This window comes from Ornithorhynchus anatinus, chromosome X1 (assembly GCF_004115215.2).
Source record: "Ornithorhynchus anatinus isolate Pmale09 chromosome X1, mOrnAna1.pri.v4, whole genome shotgun sequence".
Lineage (NCBI taxonomy): Eukaryota > Metazoa > Chordata > Mammalia > Monotremata > Ornithorhynchidae > Ornithorhynchus > Ornithorhynchus anatinus.
Window position 1 is genome coordinate 11,924,788 of NC_041749.1, and position 15,835 is coordinate 11,940,622.

Consider the following 15,835-nt stretch of genomic DNA (forward strand, 5'->3'; position numbering starts at 1 on the left):
GTGGGTGAGTGGTCGGGGGCAAGATAGATGAGACTGAGGTACGATGAGTAGGCTAACATTAGAGAAGCTAAGTGCACCAGCTAGATTGTAGTAGGAAACTAAGGAGGTAAGGTAGAAAGGGGTAAGGTGAATGAATGTTTTAAAGTCTACGATAAAGAGATTCTGTTTGATGAGGAGGTGGTAGGACAACCGCTAAAGCTTCTTGAGGAGTGGGGAAATATGGGCTGAATGGTTCTGTCAAAAAATTGATCTTGGCAGCAGAATGAAGTAAGGACTGGAGTGGGGAGAGACAGGAGACAGGAAAGTCAGCAAGGAGGCTGTTGCAGTAATAATAATAATAATAATGATGTTGGTATTTGTTAAGCACTTACTATGTGCCGAGCACTGTTCTAAGCACTGGGGTACATATAGGGTAATCAGATTGTCCCACGTGAGGCTCACAGTCTTAATCCCCATTTTACGGATGAGGTAACTGAGGCACCAAGAAGTTAAGTGACTTGCCCAAAGTCACACGGCCGACAGGTGGTGGAGCTGGGATTAGAACCCATGACCTCTGACTCCTAAACCCATGCTCTTTCCACTGAGCCATGCTGCTTCTCTTAGATTAACATAGATTAACAGGGCAGCAGTTGGGAGGGAGAGGAAAGGATTTTTGCAAAGTTGTGAAGGTAGATCTGACAGGATTTGGTGACAGATTGAATATGTGGGTGGACTGAGAGAGATGAGTCAAGGAAAATTCCAAGGTTATGGGCTTTTGAGACAGGGAGGAAGGTGGTGCTGACAACAGGGATAGGAAAGTCAGAAGGAGGAGAGGGTTTGGGTGGGAATATGAGGAGTTTTGTTTGGACTTGTTAAATTTGAGATGTCAGCCAATCATCCAAGTTGAGAGGTTCTCAAGACAGGGAAAAAAAATCACATACTGCAGAGAAGGAGAGAGGTCAGGACAGGAGATGTAGATTTGGGAATCATCCACCTAGAGATGGTAGTTGAACCCGTAGGAGCAAATGGGTTCTCCAAGGGATTTGTTATGGATAGAGAATAGAAGGGGACCCAGAACTGAGCCTTGAAATGGGCAGATAGGAGGAGAACCAGGAGAGGACTGTGTCAGTGAAGCCATGGTTGAATAACGTGTCCAGGAGAAGAGGGTGATGCACAGTGGTGAAAGCAGCTGAGAGTTCAAGGAGGTTTAGGATGGAATAGAAACCACTGGATTTGGCAAGAAGTGAAAAAGGCAGTTTCTGTGGTTTGAAGCGGGTTGTAGCTGGATTGGAGGGAGTCAAGAAGAGAATTGGAGGAGAGGAAGTGGAGACAGCGGGTGTACACAACTCGCTCGAGGAGTATGAAGAGGAATGATATGAGGGAGATGGGGTGATAAATGGAGGGAGCCATGAGGTCAAGAGAGAGTGTTTTTAGGAGAGGGGAGACATGAACAGGTTTAAAAGCAGTGGGGAAGTAAGCACTGGAGAATGGGCCTAGCCTTGTACTGTTTTTTAACTTAATATGGGCTACCCCAAAATTTAGCAACATCCATTTTACTTATCTCTGCTCTTCACAATTTTAACTTTGGCTAGGTTCCTCAGCCTCTTAGGATCACACTTGGAGAGTTCCCAGTACTCTACCAGTCTCAGCGATGGGAGGGGGAGTAAAGAAGAGGCAAACCCATTCCATTCCTAGCTAGGTCAGTGCCTAGCGAGTGCAAGGCAATCTGCTATCAGTTAAAATTCACCTGTGCTGGGCAGCAACGGCATGGGAGAGAGTCGAGGGTGGAGACTCAGGTTTATTGCATGGAAGAAGGAAATGGTAAACCACTTCCATATTTTTACCAAGAAAATTCGATGGATACACTACCGGAACGATTGCAGATGGAGGCAGGGCATTCTGGGAGAGATGTGCCCATAGAGTCGCTAAGGGTCAGAGACGACTCAACAGCATAAGGCAAGACAAGACCAGATTCCTCAAGGCATCTTCAGTTCTAAGCAGGCAGGCAAGAGATCCTTGTTGTTCGTGTTTCCTTCCTTTATCCCCTTCTTCTGACCTTCCACTTGCCCCATCCTCCTACGGAATCAGTAAACCTCCTGTTAACGCCACTAAAGAGGGAGGTGATTCTAAAAGTACCTCCCTAGTCATGGGTTCTAAGCCCGGCTCTGCCACTTGTCAGTAGTGTGACCTTGGGCAAGTCACTTAGCTTCTCTGTGCCTCAGTTACCTCATCTATAAAATGGGGATAAAGACTGTGACCCCATTTGGGATAGCCTGATTACCCAGAGAAGCAGTGTGTCTCAGTGGAAAGAGCCCAGGCTTGGAAATCAGAGGTCGTGGGTTCTAATCCCAGCTCCTCCACTTGCCAGCTGGGTGACTTTGGGCAAGTCACTTAACTTCTTGTGCCTGTTACTTCATCCATAAAATGGGGATTGATACTTTTAGCCCCACATGGGACAACCTCATTACCTTGTATCTACCCCAGCACTTAGAACAATGCTTTGTACATAGTAAACACTCAACAAATGCCATCATTATTATTATTATTATTGTATCTACCCCAGCACTTGGAACAGTGCTTGGCACATAGCGCTTATTATATCTTGTCTAGCACCACTATAACTTTGGACAGCTAACAGTATCATATTCTAACTTCGAATGATTTTGACTTAACTGTTGTTTGTGTTTTTTAGATTAGGAAAAGGAAGGGAATTGATCATTAATGATGCTTAAGCTTTACGAACTTCAAAAAGAATAAGATTTTTGTCAATTAGTGTTCGTAAATCACTTCTGAGTACTTGAGGGAAAAGTGCTTAGTTTACATATATGAATAATAATAATAATAATATATGCAGTGTAAGATCCCAAAACATTTTATTGAGTTAACTATGAACACTAGGAAGGAATATACAAAATACATAAATTGAATTAGAAATCCTTACTGCTTTATATTATTCCCCGTAGAAGAATATCTGTGATATTCTGATTGTCAGTAAACCCCATAATTCTGATTTCTAATGGTTTTAAGAAAACATATCATTTAGTAAAGTACAATTTCACTATTTGTATGTGTAGTTATTAGATTAGCAACTAAATACTGTAATCATTTCCCTGGATGATATTTTGAAAAAACTAATTGGCAGTTGTTTCAACTTAATTGCTTAATGTTGCTCGATGATAAATTATAATACTATTACTAATTCTAGTCTTGAGGGGATAATTGCTATCACTGCTGAATTTTTTTTCGAAACTGTTACTGAAAAAGGAAAAAGCCCAAGAAAATGGTAATCTCACAATCCTAATGATCGAAGACGTTGAATGATTCAACACCTGAACTGGACAGTGTGACATTATGGATCAGTTGATTGTAATAATAATAATGATGACGATAACCGTGGTACTTATTAAGTGTTTACTGTGTGCCAAACACTTTTAAGCACTGGACAGATACAATGCAATCAAGTTGGACACAGAGCCTCTCCTGCGTGAAGCTCATACTTGTAGGGGAGAGCAGGTTTTTAATCCCTCTTTTACAGATGAAAGAAATGAGGCACAGAGAAGTCGTGACTATTAAACTCACACAGTAGGCAAGTGGAAGAGCCTGGATTAAAATCCAGATCTCCTGTCTCCCCAGCCCAAGCTCTTTCATTTAGGTCACTCTGCTGCTCAATAACTCACTGAGGGCTATTTCCTCCATATCAACTAAATTTGAGTTATTCTGTGCCATAAAATGTAGTTTAATACTCTCTCAAGGAATCAATCACATTCACTGAGTGTTTATTTTGTGGAGAACACTGTTCTAAGTGCTTGGGAAAGTTGAATATAACAGAGCTTGTAGACACGTTCCCTGTCTACCACGAGTTTTCAGTACTCTTTCCCATCAGTTGTATTCCCAATCACTGAGATTCAAATGCTAATAACATTTTGACGGTTTTGTTTAAATCCAGTTAACCTCACTCTAATATGGGGCTTAAAAGAGAGGGAGGAATCAAGAATAAAGTGTGAATCCCATGGGAGGGGACCATGTTTTAATATTGCTTATTATTTATTTATGCTATTGCTTAGTTCACTCAGTGCAAAACATATGCTGCATAAATACATTCTATTAAGACTGTCCTCTTTCTTTAGCTATCTCTTTGGCCTGAGAATTCCCAGTAATTTGAACTTTGTGCTGCCTGTTCATACATAATGGAAGGGAGTAAACTGCTTTAGGATTATGCAAAACCCCTTGCTTGGCGGTCCTGGAACTCCAATAATCTTTGCCATCACAACTAAATGTAATGGAGTGGCACTTTTAGTTCTAAGTCTGAAACTTAAGACATTCAAAAAAATCACTCCATTAACCAATTTGGCAAAGACATGAGGATTTCATTTCTTATGAATCAGCAAGTTTCTTTTTTTGACACAATTATCCCAATTAGAACAGCAACCTGAATAATTAAAACCACTCCACAAAAGGATGGTTTAAGTGATGTTTGCTTTCTAAAAAAAGAGATCCTGTTCATTCATTTCAATGCTCCAGGCATATTCTTTACTTAATTCAAAACCAGAACAAATCTCACAGAAATATTCTCTAGAGTCAGTTTCCCAGTAATGCTTTCTCCTCAAGCTTCTTTGGTCAGCAGGTCTTAAGGATGGCAGATTATTTGGGGTTTAGCAAAGTGTGAAGGGGGTTGAGCCTTTCACTGACTGGTGGAGGGAGGTGTTCCTTCTAATCGAACCTCTTCTGCCCTCAGTGCTTCTCTATCTTCCACTTAGTGGAGCTCTCCAATCACCTGTGGCCCTTCATCCATGCTCTGCGGCCCATTCTTGGTGTCTTTCTATTAAAAAAAACACCTTAACCATCTCAACATGCAGTCTACCAGAGGCCCCCTTACTAACATTCCTTTGAAGGGTGAACAGAACTTGAGAGAAGTACCTTTGTTTTCCATAGCAATATATCAGAACTGCTTTTCAGTCCCTTTGTGAATGGGGAAGGTGAAAAGCAGGCAGAAGGTACTCGGTCATAGCCAACCTATGGCTAGGGAAAGATAAGCGGAGAAAGGAGGTTTTAAAAGCAACACTGTCGAGGCATCTTATCCTCACCCAAGTCTCCGCGGCCAGGCTCAGACCTATTTTTTTTTTTTTAATAGAAAAAGCACTTCCTCTAAGTAATGTGAAAGGGTGAAACCAGGCCAAGCTAGATAAATCAGTATAACCAGGCCAGTGACTCATGACATTTTGTTCTTCTTTCTGTTTAGAATAAAACCAATCCAGTTCATGAGATTGCATGTGCCCTTTTTATCTGCAACATCAGAGAGAGAAAAATATTCATTTTTCTTCTTAAGCCAGAGAGTCAGGATGGTCTAGTGGATAAAGACTAAAATGGCAAATTAGGACTCTTGGAATTCCACCTTCCAGCTGATTTACAGTGAACATCTCTCCTTAGTTCTATCCTCCCATCCATAAAACAGAGTGAGTTAAGCTATGCAAACATAAAGAATTAGTCAGTTATTAGCTATTGCTGGTGTAGAAACAAAGATAGAATTCCAAAAGGCTGAATTTGGGCCAGTGACTTTGACAGATGTGCTACATTAATTTCATTGTATAATGTTTGACTGAAATTCATGCCTAAATATGAATGAATCACGAATGGGAAATCTACTAAGTTGCACTCGCTAAACTTTCTATATTTTCTGTAGAAAAAAGGGTGATCTTCGGTACATTTTTGTGTTTCATTCGTCCTGATAGCTTTGATGTTTTTGGTAGAAAATGAAAGACTTTGATTCATTGAACTAAGGAAATAACTGGCGATAACATTCAGATATAATGCTAAATTCATTTTGTTGTCATAGCAACTAATATGTTCAAAATGATGACAAAGTGGTTGCCAAAAAAACTGCATGCAGTTGTTATAGCAACTACACATTTTTACAACTATTTTCTTCTTTCTTGTAAAATAAGCCATGTGAAGCATTAAATTCACAGAATTGTTGCTATGATACATTTCCAAAAACAACTCTTACACACAACAGAAATGTCAAATTGGAAACACCTATTGCTCCTAATGCATACCCCAAAATTTCTTCAAAATGTAACTCTAGTGCCCAGAGGTCACATCCAATTCCACTCACTCCTACTGGAAATCACATCTGGTGTCCGTTTTTAACCTTGATGAGTGCAGGCCAAGAAGGAAAATAAATGTTGAGTGACACGAAAAACTACATTTTCACCAGTATCATCCCAGAAAGAAAGTTGGCTGTGGAAATATCAGTAAAGTTTCCACAAAGTTGTGACAATCACTTCTATTTATTGAGTCCTTATTGCATGCAGATCACTGTACTAAGTGCTTGGGAGAATATAATATAGCAGAATTTGCAGGCCCTATCTCTGTCCTCAGTGAGCTTACAGTCCACAGGGGGAGACAGACATAAATATAAATGAATAAATTAGAGATATATACATAATTGCTATGGGGCGGAGGGAGGTGTAGAGATGTAGAGATGTCTTGAAGGCAGGAAGAAATGCAAGACTTTGGGAGAAAGGAAAAGATCAGGGCTGAAGATGTAGATTTGGGATTCATCTGCATAGAGATGGTGGTTGAAGCCTTGGGAGCAATGGGACAGGGGTGAGATTTGTATTATGTTCGGATTATGAATTTGTCTGGGCATCCGATCCGTCTCTAGTAGAAGGGGTTGTATTTTGATCCAACATGGCATTTCATTCTTTATGACTGACATCTGCCAGTCATATGATGCAATCAGGGAAGCAGCATGACTCAGTGGAAAGAGCACAGGCTTGGGAGTCAGAGGTCATGGGTTCGAATCCCGCTCCGCCACTTGTCAGCTATGTGACCGTGGGCAAGTCACTTAACTTCTCTGTGCCTCAGTGACCTCATCTGTAAAATGGGGATTAAAACTGTGAGCCCCACGTGGGACAACCTGATCACCCTGTATCTACCCCACTGCTTAGAACAGCGCTCTGCACATAGTAAGCGCTTAACAAATACCAACATTATTATTATTAGTCTACTGTAGTATTGTACTCTCCCAAGCACTCAGTACAGTCTCTCTACACAGAGTAAGCATGCAGCAAATATGATTGAATGAATCAATGAATCTGACATCAGCCTGGTGCCCTCCCTCGAGATCCCAACACACGTTCACAGCAGATGATTGGCCTTGTTCCGCGGACTCTGCCCTGCGGCCCCTGCCTAAGCGACTTCTCTGCTCTCTGTCCCCTACAGGGATAGAAAACCCTGTGGCCGGGAGATATGGAAAGATATACCCTTGTTGGGTATGATCCCTCCCTAGGAGCTGGGACTGAGCTTCTTCGGTTTGCATGTGCAGGGAAAGAAACTGCACATACGCATCGCTGACAGATGGTCCAATCCTGCCCCTGCTGAAATGGATTTCTGTCCCCCATCACCCTCACGGCCCCCTGGATACAGAGTACCCCCCGACCTCTCCCTGGTCAACTTTAGAGGAACTGTACCCATATCCCAGGCAGATGGTCTGTTTCCTAGGTGCATGCCCACCGTCAGTCTCCCTGCTCCCACTGCGGGGTTCGACCCGAGAGAAAGACCCAGGAGACATATGAAAGACATAATTGAAATCCCCATTTTAGAGATGAGATAACTGACCCAAAGAAGTTAAGCGTAAGCTCGTTGTGGGCAGGGAATTTGTCTATGTTGTTATATTCTACTCTTCTAAGAGCTTAATACTGTGTCTGGCACACAGTAAGCCCTCAGTAAGTATCCAAACCTTTTCTCCCTACAAAAAAACTCCCAAAATAAAAATAAAAACTTTGAGACTTCAAGCATATTTGAGAAACTTCATTTAAACTTTCCAAAGCTAAGAAACATAAGATGTTAGGTAAGCATTTAGTCCTTTATATTTTCCCAGGGGGTGGCCCACCATTCGGGCAGTGTTTGACTGTCTCATTAAAGCCATGGAAACCCAAATGAGCCAAATAGAAACATCTTCTCTTTCCTTTTTCAGCCTTCTCTTCTTCAGGACCAACTGCTACCAATGGGCAGACTTGTTTCCAACTCTTGAACTTTCAGGAAAAGCTACTTTCCCAAGGTGACTGCCAATTAAGTGCGCATTCAGCTTGTCCTTTTAAAAAATGCACATTATATATCTATCTGGTTGACCGGAATAACTGAGCATCCACCTTTCTATCTGCATAAATTGCCTTTCTCTCCTGAGACCTTACAGATTTTCTGTTTCTTATTGGAACCACTGGGCTGTGAAAGGGGAGGAGGCCTCATGACCCACTCTGAGCAGGAACAAGAAGAACAGCTTCAGTAGCAGATAGGAAAGCTCTTTTTCATACTGAAACGGGGAATAGGATTGACTCAAATAGCTACTTGGAGGGAGTATGTTTTTTTCTACTCAAAGACCTCTGCTTCGGTGTCATTTTTATTATTTTCAATTTATGTGATGCATCCCTTTATAGATAATAGAATTCTTTTTTTCCAGATCCCCATGCAAAGCAGGACTTTGCTAAGAATAGCTCAGTTGAGTCATAAAATAGAGATGAGCCAAACTGGGTTTGGGAAAAGTTTGAATGTGTTTATACCGAAGTTGTGGGAGTCCAGATTCTTCGAGAACTAATCCTGATAACACCTTACCCTGGCTCTAGAAAAAAAAAAAGAACGGAAGGTGTTGCCAAGATATTTCTCCTGCTGCACCATTTCCCCATCCAACACATACCACAGAAACACATGCACAGTATCAGCTCCTCTACACCAAATGGTGAAAACAGAAATTGCATAGAGTAGTCTAAAACCACAAGAAATCTTCTTCCATTCATTCAATCATATTTTTTTGAGCGCTTACTGTGTGCAGAGCACTTCACTAAGCACCTGGAAAGTACAATTCGGCAACAGATAGAAACAATCCCTACCCAACAATGGATTCTTACCTCCTTCTACCACATATTCGTCTTTCATTTCCTTCTCTACTCTCCATTTTTGAAGTGGCCATAAGATAGTTAAACTGTTTAGAGTGTAGTAGAAGACAGGAAAAAAAAGGAATAAGAACATTAATAATGGGAGGTAATACAGCCTATTGGAAGGAGCCCAGGTATGAAAGTCAGAGAACCTGTGTTCTAATTCCTACTCCATTACCCTCCTGCTGTATGAGACATTGAGCAAGTTATTTCACTTTTCTGTGACTCAGTGTCTTCAACTGAAAAAATGAGGATTCAGTAACTCTTCACCCTCCTACTAAGACTGTGAGCCCCTCATGGGACAGGGACAGTGTCCAAGATGATGGTCTTGTATCTATCCCAAAGCTGAGTATAATGTTTGGCACATAGCAAGCACTTAGCAAATACCATCATCACCATCTTACTTGATTACCTTTCTTTTTTCATGGCATTTTTTTTTGTTTAGCACTTGGATCTCCCCCAACATTTATTACAGTGTTTGGCACCAAGTAAACACTTAACAAGTATCATGATAACAATAATAATTATTTATATCAAGTATTATGAGGATTCAATTCCAGTTCTTCTTCCCTCTTAGGCTATGAGCATCACGTGGGATAGGGGCTGTGTCCAAACTTCTTACATTGCATCAATCCTATTGTCCAGCATAATTATCATAATGATAATAATAATAATTGTGGCATTTGCTAAGCACTTACTATATACCAGGCACTGTACTAAGTGCTGAGGTAGATAGAGGGTAATTGGGTTGGACACAGTCCCTGTCTCAGATGGGGCTCACAATCGTCATCCCCATTTGACAGATGAGGTAACTGAGGCACAGAGAAGTGACTTCCCCAAGGTCACAAAGCAGACAAGTGGCAGAATGGGATTAGAACCAAGAACCTTTTGACTTCCAGGCCCGAATTCTTTCCACAAGGCAAGCTGTATATCTGATATATATAAATAAATATATATATATAAATATATATAAATGGAGAGAGAGAAAGCTTTGCACATAATGTGCAAAATGTCATTATGATTCTATTTTGAATTTATTCAGCATTTTTTATTTTACAAGGTACTGTCAACCTATTTTACAATTGTGAAGGGGACTGGATGCAAGCTAAATTGCCTCGGTGTCACAGATAAGGATGTTGGCTTTTGCTCACTGCCAGGAGGAAAGGAGATGCAGCTTATTGTTCTGAAAGGAAGAGATTTGAAGACTGTGGCTCCCTAAGCAAGAAAAGGTTGGCTTTCAGAACAAGGGCAGAGTTTGGAAGCTGTGAGAAGGGGTGTTTTGAGCCCATCTCTGAAGGAGAAGCATTAATCAGGCCTATCACTGCTGTGGAGTTTCTAAAAGAAGAGAATATTGCTGCTGGGAAAATCCTTCTTATCAGTTCCTAGAAGGTCGACATTACAGTTCTGAGGCTGCTTCATTTGCAAAATGAATATAATCCACCAAGCCCAGAGGGAGTTGGGAGGAGCAGTACATAGGGAAGAAGGGGAAAGTGCTTTCCCAATACTATGCGTATTCTAGGTGTTACACAATGGTAATTAGAATCCTACTATCTCGGTGATAACATTTGAAATGCTGGGGTTCTTGGTTTCATTCCTAATAGAACTTCAGGCAATGCAGGCCGTGGAAGAAGAACCCCAAGATGCTTTAGAAGATCAGAACAGCTCGACAGCTAATTTACTTCCAGCAGAAATAATCATCACTGTGCATTTATTGTAAATGCCCTTTGAAGAGCTACTAAGTCTATTATCTCTGAGAAAACCTCCCCTGCCTACTCCCTCTCTCCGATATCCGCCTGGAAAGTCGACAATCACCTAAATGTATTGCACAAAATCATTCATCTTAGCAGACGGTCAGGAGGTGGTTTAGTTGTCTTGCCAATCAATAGTCATTATATTTCACTGGGAAGGAAACCTCCTGACAAATTCTGTAACAAAGCAGCAGTAAAGTCCTCAGATATAAACAAGGGGGGGCACAGTCATGCTAAAGCTTGTCTGATAAACTTGAAATGAAAATAAATTCCTGTTCTGGCCAGATTAGTATTTAAGTAATAGCGGTAGGATTTAGTATTCAAGTACTTAGCACAGTGTTCTGCGCATAATGAGCACTCAATAAATACCACTGATTGATTGACTGCTACTAAGACTATTGAGCATCCTTTAGGGGTAGTGCACAGTTCCGTGGCTGTTACTGATGATGATGGTGGTAAAATTTCAAATAACAAATCCTTCAGGGATATTTATTGAGGGATTACTGTTTGCAGATGGCTGTACCGAGACCTGGGGAAAATATAATAGAGTTAGTAGATATGATTCCTGCCCCCAGGATGCTTATATCTAGCAGGGGAGAGAGAGACAGTAAAATAAATAACAGGTAAGGGAAGCAACTGAGTATAAAGATAAGTTCATAAGTGCTGTGGGGGTGGGGTGAATGTCTAATTGATTAGGTGATATGGAATCAACTGCATCGGTGATGTAGAAAGGAGGAAGAATATGGTGGGGAGATGAGAGTTTAAACTCCTGTAAAATAGGGCAAGCACTTAGAAGAATTAACTGGTGGTATTTCATTAATTCATTCATTCATTTAATCGTGTTTGTTGAGCACCTACTATGTGCAGAGCACTGTATTAAGCGCTTGGAAAATACAATACAGAAATAAGGAGAGACAATCCCTGTCCATTCGGTTCACTGTCTAGATGGGGGAGACAGACATCAATACAAGTAAAGAGGCGTCGGTATAAATAAATAGAATTATAGATAAATACATATATACATAAGTGCTGTGGGGCAGGGAGGGGGGGAAGAGCAAAGGGAGAGAGTCGAGGTGACTCGGAAGAGAGGGGGAGATGAGGAAAACGGGGCTTAGTCTGAGAAGACCTCTTGGAGGAGGTGCAACGTCAGTATTTGTTAAGTGCTTACTGTGTTCCAAGCACTGTGCTAAACACCAGTGAAGAGTCAATGTAATTATGTTGGTCACAGTCTTTACCCCATATGGGACTCACAGACTAAGTAGGAGGGAGATAATATATTGAAATCCTAATTTACTGATGAGGAAACTGAGGCCCAGAGAAGGTAAGTGACTCGCCCAAGGCCACCTAGCAGATAAGTGGCAGAGTTGGGATTAGAACCCAGATCCTCTGACTTCTAGGTTGGCCTGTTCTTTCCACCAAGCCACAGTTTTTGGATTATGGGTCAGAGACCATGTCTTTGTATTCTTTCTGATGAACAGTCATTATTATATTATATAATATATGTAATAATACTAATATAATATTATATATGATATATAATATATTACTATAAGTGCTTCCGATGTATATATTACATATATTATATATAACAATATAATTACTATATTTAGTAATATGATATATTATTATATATTCAGTATTCTAAAGTAATATTTGAAGTGCCTAAGAATCTGATTCTTGGGAAATACTAAGGGCAAGATGGGTTTGGCTCCATTTTCTCCGGCTTCTTTGCCTAGCAGCTGGTGACCAGCAGGAGAGATCAGAAAATCCAGAACTCTGTTGGAAGAGTCTCTTGCCTCTTCCATTCAGCTGCATCAGTTAGGCTTGGGTAAAAACAAAAACCCTCACCACCCACACACACTAAAGCTGAGTTTGAAAACCAAAGATGACGACTGCCTGATCTCTGAGAATGGTTGGACTTCACTGGACAGAAAATGGAGACCTTTCGTGAGAGTAGCAGTAAGCCTAGTGGATAGAGCATAGGCCTGGGAAACAGAAGATCTCCATCCTAGTCCTAGCTCTGCCGCTTATCTGCAGTGTGACCCTGGGTAAGTTCACTTAACTTCTCTGTGCCTCAGTAAACTCATCTGCAAATTGGGGAATAAGATTGTGAGCCCATGTGGGACATAAACTGTGAACAAGATGACTAGCTCGTATCTTCCCCAGAGCTTAGTACAGTTCCTGGAACATAGTAAGTGCTTAATGAATACCATAAAAAAACCAAAACAAATAAAAAAAAATAAATGGAAAGATCACTGGCCTGTGAGTCAGAGGACCTGGATTCTAATCCTGGCCCTGCCAATTGCCTGCTGTGTGACCTTGGGTAAATCACTTATGACTCATCTGTGAAATGGGGAATCGATGTCTGTTCTCCCTCTTATTTAAATTGTGAGCCTAATAAAAAAGGTATCCTGAGATTCCTTTCATAGGAACAGGAACATGAAGGAAAAAATACTTAGTACAGTGCTCTGCACACAAAAAATGCTCAATAAATATGATGGAATGAATAAACTTTGGCTAATGTAGAAAGTGCTGAACATACATGAAATCGCGGCTCTGCCAATAGCTTGCTGTGTGACCATGGGCAAGTCACTTAACTACTCTGTGCCTCAGTTTCCTCAACTATAAAATGGGAATTCAATCCTCCTCCCTTCTACCTAGACTGTGAGCCCCATGTGGGATGGGGACTGTGTCCAACCTGATAAACTTGTATCTACTCCAGCACTGAGAACCGTGTTTGGTACATAGAAAGCACTTAAATACCATAAAAAAATGGTCAATAAAACTGTGAACTCCTAGAGGGAAGGCCCCCAGTCAATCAATTGTTTTTATTGAGTGCTTACGGTGCGCAGAGCAATGGAGTAAACACTTGGGAGAATACACTAATAGCAAAGTTGGTATACATGGTACAAACTAGAGGGAGCATACAATCAAGAAAAATAGTAAAATAATAATAATGTTGGTATTTGTTAAGCGCTTACTATGTGCGGAGCACTGTTCTAAGTGCTAGGGGAGATACGGGGTCATCAGGTTGTCCCACATGAGACTCACAGTCTTAATCCCCATTTTCCAGATGAGGTAACTGAGGCACCGAGAAGTGAAGTGACTTGCCCAAAGTTACACGGCTGACAAGTGGCAGAGCCGGGATTCGAACCCATGACCTCTGAATCCCAAGCCTGGGCTCTTTCCACTGAGCCATGCTGCTGCTCAAAAAATACCTAGGCTTGGAATGGAACACTGGACAAAGGAGGAATTTATAAGGCCCATTTTGCCCCCTACACCCTTCAAACAATTGATTCCCCCCAAATTACTGAGGGATCTGGTTCATTCAGGTCAGCTCCACCCTTGGTGACGCTAGGTTCAGATTAGGAAGCTGACAATTCAAGAGTCTTTCTAGTTTTCTTTTTGTTTAAAAAAAAGCAGTGATAATAATAATAATAATGTTGGTATTTGTTAAGCGCTTACTATGTGCCGAGCACTGTTCTAAGCGCTGGGGTAGACACAGAGGAATCAGGTTGTCCCACGTGGGGCTCACAGTCTTAATCCCCATTTTACAGATGAGGGAACTGAGGCACAGAGAAGTTAAGTGACTTGCCCACAGTCACACAGCCGACAAGTGGCAGAGCTGGGATTCGAACTCATGAGCCCTGACTCCAAAGCCCGTGCTCTTTCCACTGAGCCACGCTGCTTCTCTTGTCTAACATTAAAAATGCTTACATACCAACCTGCCACACACCAGGTGTCTTGCTTCAGGTGAACATTTTACATCCAGAAGATATTTATAATGACCTCAAAGATACTCCTGATTTGCCTAGTGAATCAAAATTTAAAACCTGTTTAGGCTTCCTGTTCCCCTGCCCTTCCACAGACCAACCCTATAACCAGAGCCCAAGGTGAGCCAAGGTGTTCAACGCTGAGACGTAGCTTGGCCTAGTGGATAGAGCACAGGCCTGGGAGTCAGAAGGACTTGGATTCTAATCCCGGCTCTGCCACGTGTCGGCTGTGTGACCTTGGTCAAGTCACTTCACTTCTCTGTGCCTCAGTTATCTCATCTGGAAAATGGGGATTAAGACTGTGAACCCCATGTGGGACATGGTATCTACCCCAGCTCTTAGAACAGTGCCCGGCTCATAAGTAAACTCTTCACAAATACCATAAAAAAGGGATTTGTGGAATCCATGGCAATTTGGAAGAGTCTGGTTAAGAAGCGGCGCGGCTTAGTGAGAAGCAGTGTGGCTTAGCGGAAAGAACCCGGGTTTGGGAGTCAGGGGTTGTGGGTTCTGATCTCGGTTCTGCCACTTGTCAGCTGTGTGACTTTGGGCAAGTCACTTAACTTCTGTGTGTTTCAGTTCCCTCATCTGTAAAATGGGGATTAAGACTGTGAGCCCCACGTGGGACAATCTGATAACCTTGTATCTATTCTAGTGCTTAGAACGGTGCTTGGCATATAGTAAGCACTTAACAAGTAGTATCATTATTATTATTGCAGGAAATCCCCTAATTTTTGCCCCTCTAGACTGTAAGTAGCCTCTCAGGGTTGGACCTGGAGAGTTTTCCAGTATTCTATCTGTCTCAGCTACAGGAGGGAGAGTCAAGCAGAGGCCTACCCATTCCATTCCTAGCTTGGGCAGTAGCTAGCGAGTGGAAGGCCATCTGCTACAAGTCAAAACTCACCCATGCTGGGCAGCAGCGGCACAGGAGAGAGTCGAGGGCGGAGTCTCAGGTTTACGGCCCGGAAGGCGGCAATGGTAAACCACTTCCATATTTTTAGCAAGAAAACTCTATGGATCCACTACCGGAATGATTGCAGATGGAGAGCGCGGGGCGTTCTGGGACAGATGCGTCTGTGGTGTCTCTATGGGCTGGAAATGACTGGACGGCATAAGACAGGACTGTAAATTCCTTTTGGGAAGGGATCATAGGGGAAGCAGCGCCGCTCAGTGGAAAGAGCCTGGGCTTCGGAGTCAGAGGTCATGGGTTCGACTCCCGGCTCTGCCACTTGTCAGCAGTGTGACTGTGGGCAAGTCACTTCACTTCTCTGGGCCTCAGTTCCCTCATCTGTAAAATGAGGATTAACTGTGAGCCTCACGTGGGACAACCTGATTACCCTGTATCTACCCCAGCGCTTAGAACAGTGCTCTGCACATAGTAAGCGCTTAACAAATACCAACATTA

The 15,835-nt window shown here is 42.0% G+C and overlaps 1 non-coding gene across 1 annotated transcript; it reads left to right on the plus strand.

The window, feature by feature from the left end:
• Positions 1 to 15,185: 15,185 nt before the first annotated feature.
• LOC114807096 lies at positions 15,186 to 15,324 on the plus strand. Its single transcript, XR_003755149.1, has one exon. It is a non-coding gene; the product is annotated as a small nucleolar RNA SNORA7 (small nucleolar RNA).
• Positions 15,325 to 15,835: the final 511 nt, after the last annotated feature.